The 16,416-nt window shown below is 42.3% G+C and overlaps 1 long non-coding RNA gene across 1 annotated transcript in view; it reads left to right on the plus strand.

Moving 5' to 3' along the window:
- LOC308319185 overlaps positions 1 to 7,943 on the plus strand; it is a 12,467-nt gene extending 4,524 nt beyond the window's left edge. The window contains exon 4 of the long non-coding RNA XR_013964436.1: positions 6,864 to 7,943. This is a non-coding gene — a long non-coding RNA (uncharacterized lncRNA). The remainder of the gene's footprint in view (positions 1 to 6,863) is intronic.
- The last annotated feature ends 8,473 nt before the right edge of the window (positions 7,944 to 16,416 follow it).

The following is a 16,416-nucleotide window of genomic DNA, read 5'->3' on the forward strand; positions in this document are numbered from 1 at the left end:
CATAGAAACAAGTAAATAGGTCTATAAAAATAATCCCAAAATAAGCGCATATAACAGGGGTCTGTAACCTATTTTAAATTAAGTGCCATGTTTTTATTTTCTAGATAGTGAGTCTGCTATATCCAGATTAATTTTAATGACACCACATTAAAATAAAAAACATATTTTGATTGTCCACAAATATAAAATTCTTCCATCTTTTTAAATATTTTCTTGCACATTGTTATAATGATCATTATATATCCGCCTGCAGTCAGAGTTCATATTTTTAATGAATGAATGTGATTCATTGTGAGCTGGTAGATCTGCTATTTTCAAAAGTAAAGTTTTAATTACATTTTTAGCCGTCCTTAGTTGGGCAAATGCATTCATCTGGGGATCCTTGACATGGGAATGTGCTGTGTGAGGATCACTGGTTTAAACAACATTAGGAGAAACCTTTAGAAACAAGAAAAGCAACCACAACTACCAATATTTACAAGCAACTTTACAGAAAAAGAAGCCGCTTATAATAAACAGACTTGGCAACACTCCAGCAGCGTCCCAGAGCCGCTCAAGTGTAAAATCAAACAGTGCTTTTTCTTCTTTTTGCGTTTATGAGGTGCCTAGACCCACGTCTAATCGTTATGCGCAGGTCAAGGGGCTTAATAGCAAATTGCGCAAAGCGAAAATAATTAACATATGGACACTCCCACAATGCTAAAATATTCAGCAACGTCGTATTCCATATGTGTGTGCGTTCAACACGGGACGATAAGGCTTTCATAATACGATTGTGCGCAGAGCGAGGCCAATTTATGTATTACCACATGGTAAAACGCACCTTCAAAATCCAGCCCTCAGGTATGAAGGGAGCATGAGTTAAGTCCGTTGCTCTCCCCAGGTTGGCGGAGGGTGTGTAGAGCCCAGCATCACAGTAGATGATTGGCACAGGGGTGAAAAATGGGTTACAAAATCGTGGGATAAAAAAAAAAACATTTGCAGACTTCATGACGAAACCTTGTAGAATCAACTCCACCCTTAACACACACACACACACACACACACACACACACACACTGCTCATGTAGCTGAGTGAGTCACACGTGCGCACGCACACACCTTAGCAGTTGACCTAGTTATGCTTATGACATCCGTGCAGACATGTCACTTTGTTTGTTGCTTAGCCCTGTTTTTTTTTCAATGTTAAACAATGTAACGTAGACAGATGATTGAACAGGAAAAAAGCACAGGAACGTACAGTTCGGAACTCCCGTTCCGAATGCCATCAATGCACTGAGAGGGACACAATCACGTACGCCTGAGGATGATTCTACAAATGACTTCTAAATCCTGACAGTTTTCTGAAAAATCTCATGTGTCTATGTCAGTCGTTCTCAAAGTTTTCCATGCCCAGGACCCGCAAAATGATCTGTATTTGGCCACCGACCCCCATCTGAAAATATATATTCAAAGATTTTTCAAAAATAGCAGATCTACAAGCTCGTAGATCTGCTATTTTTCAATAGCTAAAAGTATACCATAATGCTTAAAACACCAACAAGTGTTTCTGCCCAGAATGGGTTAATTCTGCATAGCATTGAACACATAATACATGTATAAATTAGTACAAAACGCTTTTTTTGTTGTTTTTCTTCTTTGGGATTATTTGTTTGTCCCAAAATATTGTGTTTATTGTCATGATTTGTCACGATCCGAGTTGGCTTTGTCTGAGGCTTACAGATCTTTAAATAAATACTTTTTGAAACGTACCACTGCCACATATGGTAGGCCTATAGGCCTATAGATGGAACATAGCTAAGGCCACACAGTAGCGCACTGTACAAAAGGGAAGAAAATACTTCTTATCTGGTGAGACCGTTTATATTTTGATTTTGTGTCCCGTATTTTTTATTTTATTTATTACTTCGCTTCTGGGCCTGGGGTGGATTCTTTTTGCTTTTTGGATAGCAGAGCAGCACCAGAGACAGTATACAGAAACCTTGTAGTATTGTAGCTATGTTGACAACTTCTAGGCTACTGTGTCTTTTGGGGACATGCTAAACCAAGGCAGCTGACGCTATTGTTGCCTCTTCTAATATATATAATATAATACGAAAATAAAATGATACATTTGTACATTGCTTGGACAACAGAAAGTCTGAGAAACTGTTTTAATTATAGTGGACTAAACCATAACTCACCAGGCCTCATACAGCTGTCCAGATGTAGTAGCTTCTGTAACTGTAGTAGTTTAATTCTACTCTCTCTCTGAGGCGCTTTCCTTTCCACCGGTGGAAATGGCCTGGGTTCTACTCATCTTATATGGTTATATACATGTAGAAAAAGTATCTGAAAGAAATAAACAATTCTCAATCTGACTATTGCAAAGAGTTATGCAAACAACAGTGCAAACAATGCAAACAAAGTAAATTAAATGGCACCAATTTACAGTACAGTAGCCTAGCCCTAGTGCATCCATGGGACCCCCAGTTCCACGGATGGGCCCATTATCAATAATCAAAAAGTTAGTCAATCTGTAAGTTAGCCTTGCTGTTTGAAATTAATTAATTAATTAAAAACACTTGAAAATATATAGGAGTCATACATTTATAGCTGCATAGAAATTATGTAATTAAAAATGTGCAAATGTTGCAGTGAACATAGAATATTCTTTTATTTGAATACAATCATAGTCATTCAGACCAGTGAATGTGGAGGCCTATGACGGGTGATAGCCGGATGTCAGGGGAATGCCTGAGGCCGCAGTCACACCTTTGAGACAGCCGTCTTATCAATGTTTTATGGTTTCATCTGTCTTGTCGTTTGTCGCATCAATTGACCACAATGCTTTGCGTAATCTGGGCGGTGCGTGGGCGGTACGAGGACATGCGGAAACAGATCCACGTGTTCGTGTTGCCTGTTGTTGTCCTTACGCTGTTAGCCGCGGGACACAGTAGCTAGTAGCTTGTTGGTTGTGTCAACGTGTTTGTGGTGACAAAATGTTTTTTTGGAGGAGAAAGAGGGCTCTTGTCCTGGCGATGTTGGTGGCGAGGAGAAAGAGGGAAAGGGAGACGCGCCAGAGAGAGCTTAGCAACGACTCCATTATTTTTAATAAAGCGCATCCATTTTACCACAACACACGACTTTATTGCTACATTTCAGGCTGTTAGCCATGGGGCACCTGGGCGCACGGCTCTCTCCTATCTGCAGTCAGACCGTTCAGCGTTACTTCAGGAGAGGAGACGACAGATGCCAGTGGACACCTCGATGTTAATGTTATTAAAAAAAATGAGAGAAAAAAAAGGGGGGGAATCATAACATTTCATGCCCAAAATGATTGTTTGCGAGCAGTAGCATTTTCAGAAATATAAGTCATGGCTACGACTCTTTCATAATCTCCAGTTCAATGCGCACTGCCCATGCGAACTGAAAACATGTTCATTCATATTAACAGTTTTATTTTATTTTAACAACCAAATCATATGATTTTGAATCATATGAATCATATGAATCAAAATTTCTGCTGAGACAGTATTTGACATTTTAATATAGTCGCGTAGTTTCAGCGATGAACGATGCACACCGAACGTTAAGCAGCTGAACCCTGAAACACAGCAGCAGCTCAATGACGAAGCTCCGTCTTTTTAAGCTCTTTTTAAGCCCTGTTTTTTAACCACTGCAGACAGCATATGGATTTTAAGGTTCGGATACACAGTTTTACTGATGTGCTTTTTAACTGGATTGCCGACATTCGGACTGTCAGCCCTGGCCTGTTGCTAGTTTTACATCTAGCCTGTTGCTAGTTTGACAGCTGCAGCTGCTAGCTGTCACAGCCGTGGCACGTTAAACAAGCGACTTTTTCAGTTTATAAGTAGCTCCGGTCCATTCTGTCAATGCAGGGTGTGCGTGTGTACACGATAAATATCTAGTACATTTGATCATAACACAGGGCAGAATCATATACCGGTAAGCATTAGGAGTGAAAATGCATGCACCTTGAATTATAACGTTTGTTTTAATTTTCTGTTCGGCCACGACGGGCAGGGATTATATTTTCCTGTTGAATTGCTTACTGGAACAGACCAAACTACTTTACTTAAATTAATACGAAAGTGCATAGGCTTTCCTCTTCCGTGTCTGCACTATGCAGAAAAAAAACAACAGACTCAGAGTGTGAAAAGACCGCCCAGTGCAGCGTAACAAACGGACCTTCTCTCCTATTGGTTGGCGGGTAAACCCAACCCTTTTTGTCTTGTGTCTGGTGCCGCCTTGTTCTTCAGCTTGTGGACTACAGAATGTTGCGTGAATGTTTTGTGTCTTGTGTCTTGCCCCCCCCCCCCCATGAAACACGTTTGTCTGATGAAACCACGTGACTCCCATTAGAAATGCATTGGGAGCTGTCTTGTCTGATGCTTTTGATCAGACAACCATAAGACGGCTGTCTCAAAGGTGTGACTGCGGCCTGAGATCCCCCTGCAATCAAGCTTTATCACTTATATCTTCCTTCCTGTATAATATATTTTGTAACTGCAAATCATTTCACCTATTGTTCTCCTCTAAACTTACAAACTGACAATAACTGAACCAGATATTTTATACAAAGAAAGTGGCTATCATCACTGTTATACAATGATTTGGTAGAACATTGTGGCATTGTACACGCTTTATATTGCTTACACATTACAATTTGAGGAACCAAAAGCATAGATAGAACGTTACTGTGAGAGGGAGGATGACTGATTTAAGCAGTCACACCTGGCCTGAGTCAAACTAGAACAGGACTCAGAGCTGGGTGTGAGTGCGCACCTGTTGTGCATGGACTTGATCAAGGCACCTTGGCTCGCTTCCATTGGGGTCCTGCGTACTCAATTATTTGAAACATTTAATGACAAAATATGTGTTTTGTTGTTTACTATCCTATAGTTTCTAGACACGACCATACAGTATACTGTTATACACTGCGTCAACAATTTTTTTCGGCCGGACATATTTTTGTATGAGTCCCTTTATTTATTTATTTTTAGGGGTGCATGATTATGAAATTATGACAGATATCCGATCTCTGATTATTTGCATTGTCATATCTGCCGATACCGATTCTAACCAATTCCGATATTAGACAGAGGACCACAATGGAAACAAGCCAAAGCCCCATAGGGGTTTGGCCCAAACGCCTGTTAATAAAGTATTCAATCAATCAATATACAATTTACCAAGAGTCTGTTTTCATTTCTGAATGACTACTTACTGCATGAGATGAGTACACAAATTAAATGTAGAATTTAGCCATTGACGGTCACATTATCATTATTATTTTTGTATACTACATTTTTTGTGTAATATTTTTTTCTACATTTTTTTAAAGTAATTTAATTAATCAATAATAGACAGATCTAAGAAAGTCCTATAGCTCTGGTCCATATAGCTCTAATGCGTTGCATTTAGATCCATGTTACTCTCAACTTCACTGCTCGCATAAATGCAGACCAGCCTCTCCTTTTTAGCGTAAATAAAAACAACGTTTTTGCTACTCACCAAAACAAAGGCGGGTTGTGTCATTAGAAAGCCTACTTTCCTTAGTGGGAGCACTCTGAGCCCCCCACCCCACGTATAAACGGTACTTTTTGGCCAGAAAGGAAAAATATTCTCTATGAGGCAATTCTCTGGGCAATATCGCTAGAAGGCGCAGTGGAGTAACAAAGTATTTTCTTCCCGATGGAAACAAAATCCCCTTTTGGCCAAAAAGTACAGTTTATACATATGGTGGGGGGCTCAGAGTGCGTCCACTAAGCTGGAAAGTAGACTTTCTAATGACACAACCCGCCTTTGTTTTGGTGAGTAGCAAAAACGTAATTTTTATTTACGCTAAAGAGGAGAGGCTGGTCTGCATTCATGCGAGCGGCGGAAGTTGAGAGTAACATACATACCTGTAGCTCTAAATGCTCTAAATGTAGGCAAAAGTCTCACTTCTGTTCTGGGTCTCAAGCAAAATAAAAATAAAATCACACCTGTGTGAAGTGAGTGGTGCAACTGTACCGTGTTCCAGCCCCACAGTAACGAGCCCAGGGTGCCGGCCCGGTTCCGGCGAGCCGCCCCGCGTCCGAAACAGTCGAAAAATGAGTTACCGTGTGGGGGTCCACGGAACATGCAGAGCCCCAGGAGCGGCCCAGTGCTCGTACTGTAGTGTACTCTGTGCCACTCTGTGCCACTGACTCTGTGCTGTACTCTAATGGCCACTTTAGGTGTTACAGCTTTCTGTGCTCGGACATAAAGACACAGCGACAGACGGACACACAAAGCTCCGTAATGGAGGGAAGGCACCACTCAAAAAATTTAACTGATGTTTAGTCAGTTTAATGATCGAATATTTTCGGAAACAGCTAAAGTAGCCGATCTACAAGCTCACAACTTGTCACGATAAGAGTGCTGTGTGGTAGAATCCATGACAAACTTCCAGTGTGTGTGAGAGAGAGAGTGAGAGAGAGAGAGAGTGTGTGTGTGTGTGTGTGTGTGTGTGTGTGTGTGTGTGTGTGTGTGTTTGTGACCGTGTGTTTTCTAGCCTCGACGACATATATAGCACTATATGTATACTCATAATTTCATTGTACAGATATTCTACTGGTAGACGGATGCTAGGTTCTTAGCTTACGTATGATTCTTGACAAGTTTTTTATGCATTTGATGTATTACCATGTGTTGTTCGTACTTACTGTAAATCGCTCTGGATTAAGAGCATCTTCTAAATGCTTAAATTGTGAATTGCATTTGTGTGTGTGTGTGTGTGTGTGTGTGTGTGTGTGTGTGTGTGTGTGTGTGTGTGTGTGCGTGTGTGTGCGTGCGCGTGCGTGCATGTGTCTGCGCGCGTGCATGTGTGTGTGCAGGATCTACAGCGTGCCTACAGAGCAAGGCCAGAAGGTGGCAGTGTAAGCGCAGGACACCGGCGAGAGAGCAGAGAAAAAAACAAAAAATAAATAAATGCAAAGCTGCACATTGAAGCTGAGCTGGGTTCACCGTCCAGATGCAAAGCTACGACGGTAGCCGCAACGACGTGCGTACGTCACTGCGAACGCAAGCTCGATGGCGTCCAATGACCTTTGTAGTTTGTGAGCAGCAGATTCTACAAAGCGACACTGTCACAAACTATATATATGATCAGCAACCCTAACGAGCGAACATTCGAAACTTGAATGTTTGGGGACAGCTTTAATATGCTGTGATCTTTGCATCTTTAGCATCTGCCCGTGTGAACGATGATTGGTGTACAGCAGCGTCTCTAAACCAGTGGTCATGGGGGTCGTTGAGGAGGCTCCAGTTGGTCCCCACCCAGCTAAATGACCAAAATGGACCCTTATTAGATTTTTAACCCTTGAGAGCTTAACATTTTAAATGTCACGCTCTCAAGGGTTCAATTGTTGTTAAACATTGGTGTTACCTAATTTACAAGATGTCTACACAATTAGAAGAATTGTCATTTTTAGGGGTGCACGATTATGAAATTATGACCGATATCCGGTCTCCGATTATTTGCAGGGTCATATCTGCTGATACCGATTCTGACCGATTCCGATATCATACATAGGACAGCAATGGAACAAGCATATAGGCCCTATAGGGGCTTGGCCCAAGTATTCAATCAATCAATCAATCAATCAATCAATCAATAAATAGCCTATACTCAGTGTCTGTTTTCACAACTGAATGACTAGTATACTGCATGAGATGAGTACACAAATTAAATTAAATTATATATTTTTTGCTGATGAAAACCGATTAAATAATCAGGATTATTTTGATACCAATCCAATTCCGATATGCCATTTTAGCATGCTACAGATTATATTGTGTATCCCTAGTCATTTTGAGCAAAGTTTGTCTGTTATTATCTCTCCTAATGGTACTAACATCAATACAGCATGGATATGGTTATTGTATTGTAGGGATGAAGATTATTTCCCCCCCCCCTCCAAAAAAGTGTACAGTATTTGTTAAAATGTCGATTTTAACAAATGCGAACCAGTTCATTAAGTATGCCTGGCTTGCCTGGTGGGTGATGATCCACTTGAACTGAAGCCACACCCACAGCTGTTGTCGTATGATAATGGGGGAGGGGTTAGGGAAGGGTATGATATTGTGATGTCACTATATCACTGTTTTTTTCCCATTGGCACAATTAACTGACTGATTTTTTTCCCCACCCTAAAGCATGATCATTAGGTATTATTATTATTATTTTCTAATTATCATGGATGCATGATGTTGCATTTTGTCAAAGGAGAAAGTCAAATAAAGCTGTTTTGTCGATTTTTTTATGGGATCTTCTGGAGCACATCATACACTCCTGGACCAAATTTGGTGTAAATCGGCCTGGCAGATTTGGAGAAATGATGTCGACAGAAATGACACAAATATTGCTACACATTGCCATGTATTGCCATGGTGATAAAATACTGTTAGGGCGGAAATAAAAAATCACGTGGGTTTGAGTGAATTTTGAATGATTCGGATGTTGAATGTATATCATTTTAATATAAAATATTGCAGCCTAAATTTTACCTTTGAGTAGGCTATAGAACTCGTTGCAGTTTATTTATTTATTTATTTCCCAAATGTGTTATTTAGCATACTTTTACCATTGAATTAGCCTATACACAGACAACGACTACCATGAAATATTACAAAGTAATGCCATGTTATATCATTTTAATGCAATATTAGAAATGATAGAAAATAACACCACAACAACATCAAAATCAAAAGGGAAGAGGACATTTATTAAGACCAACCATATGAATTATGTGGCAAGACCAAAATATGTGCATGTCATTTTGTTAATTTAATTTGCAAAGCAGGCGGCTCACGTCGTTCTCTTCGTCCTTCTCTTCGTCCTTCTCTCTCTTTTCCCTCGCCTTTGGCCTGTGTTGCTGTAATGGGGCGAGATAATGCGGGGGGGGGGGGGGGGGGGGGGAGAGACAGTGACGGTGTCGAGTGAATTTATGTGGAATTAATTTCCAACACCAGCTTCTGTCTGTCGATCTCCCTGTTCATTTGAAGTTCATTTACATTTTTTTGCACTGCAAAGTCTGCAAACAGTGCTGCGGTCCATGGTCCTAATTTATTACACACACCACGACACTACAGTGAGCCCCACTCATTTAATATACATTTATATAGTGCAACTTAAGTGTTATTAATGATAATTAACCTACCTTAATGCAGCAATATGCGACGTTTTGTCTTGGCATCATAGGCATCAATAATATCTTCTGCTTGCAGCTTGGCTGTGAGGTCACTTTCAATGTGAAGCAGACTGAAATTAGACAGTCTGCCCTGGAGCATTGTCGTCCTAAGCCAGTTCTTGATGCGCCTCATAGCAGAAAAAGACCGCTCACATGTTGCTGTGCCGACTGGCAATGACAGAGCCAAACGAAAAAGTTTTTCGTAATTAGGGTAATGTCCAGAGACACAAGTTCCCTTCTGATGTTTTCAGTGGATCCGTTTTCTGTTTGTGTTGACACCATTGTCATTTCAGTCAGTGCGAGTTTGGGGTTGATATTGAGTAACTTTGCATACTGGCTGATCAGGCTCTCTGCGCCTTTGTAGTCACATTTTACCACAGCATCAACACTTTTAGAAATGGCCAATGACTGGGTGGAAAATCTTTCTCTGCACTCGCCCAGAAGTGTGTCCAAAACAGGATGGAACAGCCGACTGGCCCATTTCTCTTTCATCGTGATTTGGGTGGTTGCTGCTGTGGTGCTTTCCATTTGGTACTCACTCTGGCCAAGAGTGCTCGTGACGACCATACAGTCAAGGGCAGCTGGCTGTTTAATAGGGCGCTTGCGTGCACGTCTCCTCTGATCCTCCTCGTCGGTGCCCTCGCTCTCAGCCTCCATAGAAATGCCAACTGACTCGCCGAATGTTTTAATTTCGCTCCAGATGTCATCCCACTTTTCACTGTTGGTCCTCGTGTTTTCAAAGGTTTTCATCATAGTTCCCAGGGTACCTGCAGCCATAGCCAATGTTGTGTCTTTCTTTTGAAGTGCAGTGTGGCCTGTGCTGAGCAAATGATAAAGAAATAATCAGACTGACGCTAAACTCTGCGCTTTTCACAGTATTCAGCAGTGCTGTAAGATCCACGGTGACACCAAGCTCTTTCTGAGCCTGCTTGTACGCGTGGTGTGTGCCTGGCTGTGCAAAGGTGTACAGACTTTCAAGGGTGCAGAAAAGTCCTATTGCTGTGCGATTGACTTTACAGGCATCAACCAAAACTAGGTTAATTTATGGGCCATGCAGTGGATGTAGATAGCAGACGGGTGATCCTCGCGCAGTTTCTTCTGAACACCATTAACATGACCAGACATCACTGCTGCCCCGTCAAAACACTGTGCTACAATGGGTAAACTGTACAGCCCGCAATCCTCCAGAAAGTGCTTAACATGACCATAAATTGCATTTGCGTCTTGCGCTTCAGAACAATCCACAAATCCGAGGAACCGCTCTTTAATTTCCAGCCCCTCTGCGTATCTCACGCACACTGTCATTTGCTCCTGTTTATAGGAACGAGCTTCATCCACGAGAATGGTGTAAAATCCATTTTCCTCAACACTGCAAATGATTTGGCTTTTGACAGTTTTAGCTGCGATTTCATTTTGAGCATCATGGCTGGTGAGGTTGAATGAGCTATTCAGCCGAGCGCAAAACGCATCGCCATGTGTTGAATACCATTTGCAAAGCTCTAAAAAGTTCCCACGGTTTACTGAACTTTGTGTCTCATCATGCCCTCGAAGAGCAAGCCCTTGTTTGCCAAGATAGAGCAACATTTCAACAACTGTGCTGGCATATTCCCTGTTGGCTGTTGCACTTAAAAGTTTCCCTGTGCGAGTTACTGTGCAGCAACAGAACCCGTGGCTTTGGATTTTAAATATGATTGCCATTGATCCATACAGTGCCGATGTGAAACACATTCAGTGTGTTTCTGTAACGTGAACGAAAATGTTTTTCCAATCACACACACCGTTGCTCACAAAAGCAGTATCGTTATACCCACTGGTGGACTGGAAATGTCGGCACGGGAAACAGAACACAGCATCTGCATTTGTGCAGTATTCTAAAAAACTGTACCTTTTAAGATAGTCTGAAGAAAATGAACGTCTCTGTTTCCCGAACAATGATTTTGGGTATTCAGGCAGGACTGGCTGAGATGGGCCACTGTCTTTGTCTCCCAATGTCAAGTCAGTGTGCTGGTAGTGCCTTCCCCGCCTCCCCGATCATTGCTTCTCACATGCGGGCGCCTTGGACAGGTAGACGGCCCTGCCACTGGCTCTGATGACTCGCCCTCCCTACCGCCATCTCTACTGGCGCTGCATTGCTGACAGCCTCTCCAGGATTATTTTCTTTTCTTGAAAAAAAGGACCTTATATCCATATTTTATTTAGATTTTTGCGTGTTTTGAAATGATGAATGAACGATGTCAACAACTGTCTGATATTTCCTGCTTCCGTTTTCAAAAACAGCGCACTGTCAAGCGGATGTTAACAGTCGTCCCAAGTAGCCAATCACACACATGTGATTGGCCGCTTGGGATGTGAAGTCACCTCGGCTCGCGCTTAGCGTCCCTGATCGTCAGGGACAACAGGGGGCTGTAATATAATGCTGAACGCTGATTGTGCACATAATTATATGTGTAAAAATACCCAGCATAATATTTGGGAAGGCTAAGCCTTCCTAAGGCTTACATACCCGCCGCCTATGAGTAAATCGTTTCTGTAGTGACCACTTATCCGTTGGTAAAAAAACACTTTTCTCCTTTTGTGTGAGCCACTTCATGGGCAGACTGAACATACTAAAGACCCTTGCTTTGTTTGAATACAATAATAGAATGTCCATTCCAGGTTGGTTTAGGTGTTAAATTAAAGTTGTTTATTTTCTTCCTTTACAGGGATGCAAAAAACGGGAAAACTTAAACTTGTAGAATAAAACAAATAAAGTAACACAAAAATCCTTCACAAACAAGCTGCAAGGTCAAAAGACTGTCTGCTTGCCAGTCTGTCACGTCCCTATTGTGACATACAGTTCCTTATAAGGCATCCTGCAGTGGTCAGAGAGCAGACATCATTATTTGACACAACACCACCACCAGAGGGCCAATAAATAAATAATATAATTGAATATAAGGATTTGGCTCCTACATAACCGGCCCCTAATTGTATTTTGAAGCAACAAAAACAATTACAATATACACTGTAAACATTTCATTAACTTGGTGTGGTGTGGTACTCATCATAGGTTGGCAAAGTCATCATGCCATCATCATTCATCAGTAGTAGGAAGGGCATCACCCCTCACATTCCAGCAGCAGGCAGATCTTTGTTATGGGCCTTTCTAGGACATTAGTCTTTGTTTTGACCTTTACAGCTCGCACCAATCCTGTAAAATCTGCCGTAACTTCCAGCACTCTTTCCAAAATACAGGAGCCACGTGGACCATGACCACATCTCCAGGTGTAAAGCTTCTCCTTCGTTTTCACCATTTCTGCCTTTCCTGCATGAGGGGCAGGTATTCCTGGCACCAGCGCTTCCAGAATAAATCTGACATGAACTGCACCTGTTTCCATCGGTCTCACATACAGGTCGTTCCTGTCAAAGACTCCAGGTGGCAGAATGGGCTTGGTGTTCAAGAGTAAGATGTGGTTTGGGGTAAGAGGCTCTAGGTCTTGTGGGTCATTAGACACAGTAGTGATTGGGCGGCTGTTTAAGATGGCCTCCACTTCGCATAACAGTCTGTAGTCCCTCGTCGTCTAGAGTCTGCTGTTTCAAAACAGAATGGAGCACTTGCCTCACAGACTTTATAAGTCGCTCACATACTCATCCATGGTGGGATGCTCCTGGGGTTTTGAAACAACACTGTATGCCCTTTTGGAGCAAAGCTCCTTGGACCCTTTGCTGGTTCAGTGTAGCGAGGGCTTATTTTAATTATCTTTGAGCCCCAACAAAATTAGTACCATTATCAGATCTTATATGTTTCACTTGTCCTCTTCTACAAATGAAACGTCTCAAGTGTGACTGTGTGACAGTAACACTTACTGTGTTACAGTAACACTGACTGTTACAGTAACACTTTGACAGTATTACAGTAACACTGACTGTGTTACAGTAACACTGATTGTGTTACAGTAATACTGACTGTGACACTGTGACTGTGACCGATAGGTTCAATGAACCTATCGCACACCGGCTCCGTCCGCCGCGTCGCGCCGCGTCGCCTGGCGCGCCGATAGAACAGTTCTATTTTCCAGGCGGCAACGCGTTGCGCCGCAGACGGTGTGTGATGGGCTTTACACATTAGTGTTCGCACCTCTGGCCCAATTTCAACCAGAGTTTGACTTCATTATTAAACATTTTGAGATCCATTTGTCGTTTTATTATTATAATAAAATATATTATATTTTATATTATAAAATATAATATATATTATTAACAATTTGGGAATCTGCCACTTCTGATTGAGAGATTTATCAGGTGTGTTTTGGGTTCAATAAAAGCAGTGTCCAACCCAAACAGATCTTTTGCCTTGGAGTTACTTAATTTATTAATTATTTTACCCACTTTCTCTTGGTCAACTTACCTTTTATTAAGACACTGTGTTGATTCTTTCATTGTTACCTGTGACAATTTAACTGGTTCAAAAGTTTGAGCTAGCTCCTTTACTGATTGTATAAAATAATTAAACTAATTTGTAATTTCAACACTATCTGTGGAACTCACTCAATTTATTTCTAACTCCATTATTGCTTTTCGTTGGCTGAGCTTAATTTTAGACAGATTATTTAAGTGTTTCCACAAAGCTGTGCTATTTCCTTTATGTAACCAAGTGCGGCAAAGGATTTACTCTTATATTTATAGCAAGACTACGCCACCTTGAAATATTCAAGGACATGAATGAATACCAGAAATCTTAAATTGGGTTCCCCATATAACAAGTTCGAAACAAGGGCTTGAGACAGGTTCCCCCAAAGGAGGTATTTTATTAAATATTAAATAAACAACTTTGCAATGTTTATTATATTCCTTAAGCCAATTCAAAATAAATTGCTCAAATAAAAGCAAATTAGAAAAACTCAAGCTAAACAAAACAGCAGTGGTGGAATAACTATAAAGGAGGGAGAACAACAACATTTAGTCACTTTACACAAACAAATGAACCATTGACAATAGATTGTTGTCAGGATAACAATCAAAACATCAATGAGCTGTTACATAGGAATGGAAAAACACAAAGAATGAGACCCAGTTCACAGACAGTCAACACCAAGAAACCTAGGTTTGCTAGTCTGCAGGGCCTTTATATACTCCCACTGATTGGCCAGGAAGTGACAGTGCAGCCAGCCTACTGTGGCCCATGAGGCTCAACTCTGCCTGGCTACATATACCCCCATTTTCTTTTCATTGGCGTCCCGACAATGCACCAACCTACAGCCAAGGTCTAAACATAACGGACATGAAGCTGCTCATCCCAGGCACTTGGAAACGCATAACACTACTCCCCATCTTCACTGGTAGATGATGATTGGAATGTCTGCCAGCTGTTTCACGGGCAGACTTTCGTACAACCACTTATGGATGCACCGGGGCAGGAGGGCTCATTATCGCTGACTGACCAGGGCCTTCAATGGCTGAGACATGATCTGGCCGTGGTACGGTGGAGCTGGCAGGGGCTACCATAATGTACAGCTCATCGTCTTCCTCGTCCTCCGTCTGTCTCAGCCCGTTGGAGACTTCTGGTGGTGGCATCGCCGTGTAGACACAGCCTCCTTGCTTAGGGAGGCCGCCAAACTGACGTAGGTTAGAGGCCCTTGCCAAAGGGAGGCCGCATCTGTCACACAGCTGGCACCATCGCTTAATCGTCTTCTATTATTATTAAATTAACACAAAGTTACAAGTCATCACATTACATATATCAAAAGCTTGGAAATCCATACAAAAAATATGCTGCTTGTCATCATATAAAAACATCACATCAATTACATACATCATAATACATACATCAAATCCAGATAGCACACAACCACTTAGGCGCCAGAGAGCGTGAGCATAACAGTACCATGCTTTGGTGCCATGTGTACTATCCGCAACACCCCCTAACGCCCAAATGCCTGCGCCTGCATGTGCTGTTCTGAGGGTCTCGCCACTCTTCCCCATGATCTCGACCTGAGCATTCGACCTGAGCAGTCGCATTCCCAGGAGCTCTCTCCAACCAAGAACCGGTAGCTATGTTTTCAACTTGTTCCGCCTTTTACCTATTCTTCATCCTATGGATTACGGACGCATGCTTTAATTCAACATGGAGTCTACACCAAGAAGAGATGGAACGATACGGAAACGAAGCAGAGGAGTTTCACAGCGACTTTTTCCTCCTAAATGGTTTGGAATGCAAACACATTTCTTTTGGGTCGGCGGCGATTCATGGCCTGTTAACAGCGAACCCGAATCGCAAGTACAAGCCCCCGACTGGCAAAATGGATCGCAGAACTGTGATTATTTTATGCCTGTTGCTATCGGGAGACATTCATTTCAATCCTGGACCGGTTACACGATCACAAGCGGTCTCACAAGCGAGACTGCTCCTACAGCAAGAGGTACTTCCGCAAGCCACAGCCGTTTCCATCGCAACGCGCCACGGCTTCCAGAGCGCCGCCTCCATGGACTTGACCACGGACGCAACTCCAAGATCAGCCTGGGAACGCTCTCCAGCCTCTCCCCCACAGCATACAACCAACGCCAGCGGACCCCCTTATTTCACCGCGGGCGTTGTGTTTGCTGAAACCAACCCAGCGGCTGTGATCGAAACCGAGGAACACCCCCCCCTCCCCCACACCCCCAGTCAATCCAGGGCTACTGAGGACAAGGACAATGGCATTGACATTCCACCGCCCCTCCCCACTCACACCTCAGCCACGGAAATTCCACCGCCCATCCACATTCACACCTCAGACTATTTCAACACCGACGAAATTAACACAATCGTCGAAACCAACGGCCTTCATCTGTTTCATTTGAATGTGAATAGCCTCAGTCGCAAACTGGCAGAGATCAGACATCTATTTCAAAACGGTAAGGCAAACATCCTGTGTTTTTCTGAAACTAAGCTGGACGAGTCCACAAAGGACCCAGAGATAGAAATAGAAAACTATACTGTCATTAGGAACGACAGAAACAGGCATGGTGGTGGCGTGTGCATGTATATTCACAAAGACACTGAATATGTTACTCGTACTGAATTACAGCATGATGAAATTGAAACTGTGTGGGTTGAATTAATTTAAAAAAATGCTAAATCAGTACTAGTTGGCACCGTCTATAGACCGCCTGATCAGCACGGGTTCTATGATATTCTTGAGGGGTGCTTAGCTGGGGAGGAATCTGTAGAGAAAATCCT

Source organism: Protomyctophum bolini, assembly GCF_963924005.1.
Source record: "Protomyctophum bolini genome assembly, chromosome: 7".
In the NCBI taxonomy this organism is placed as follows: Eukaryota; Metazoa; Chordata; class Actinopteri; order Myctophiformes; family Myctophidae; genus Protomyctophum; species Protomyctophum bolini.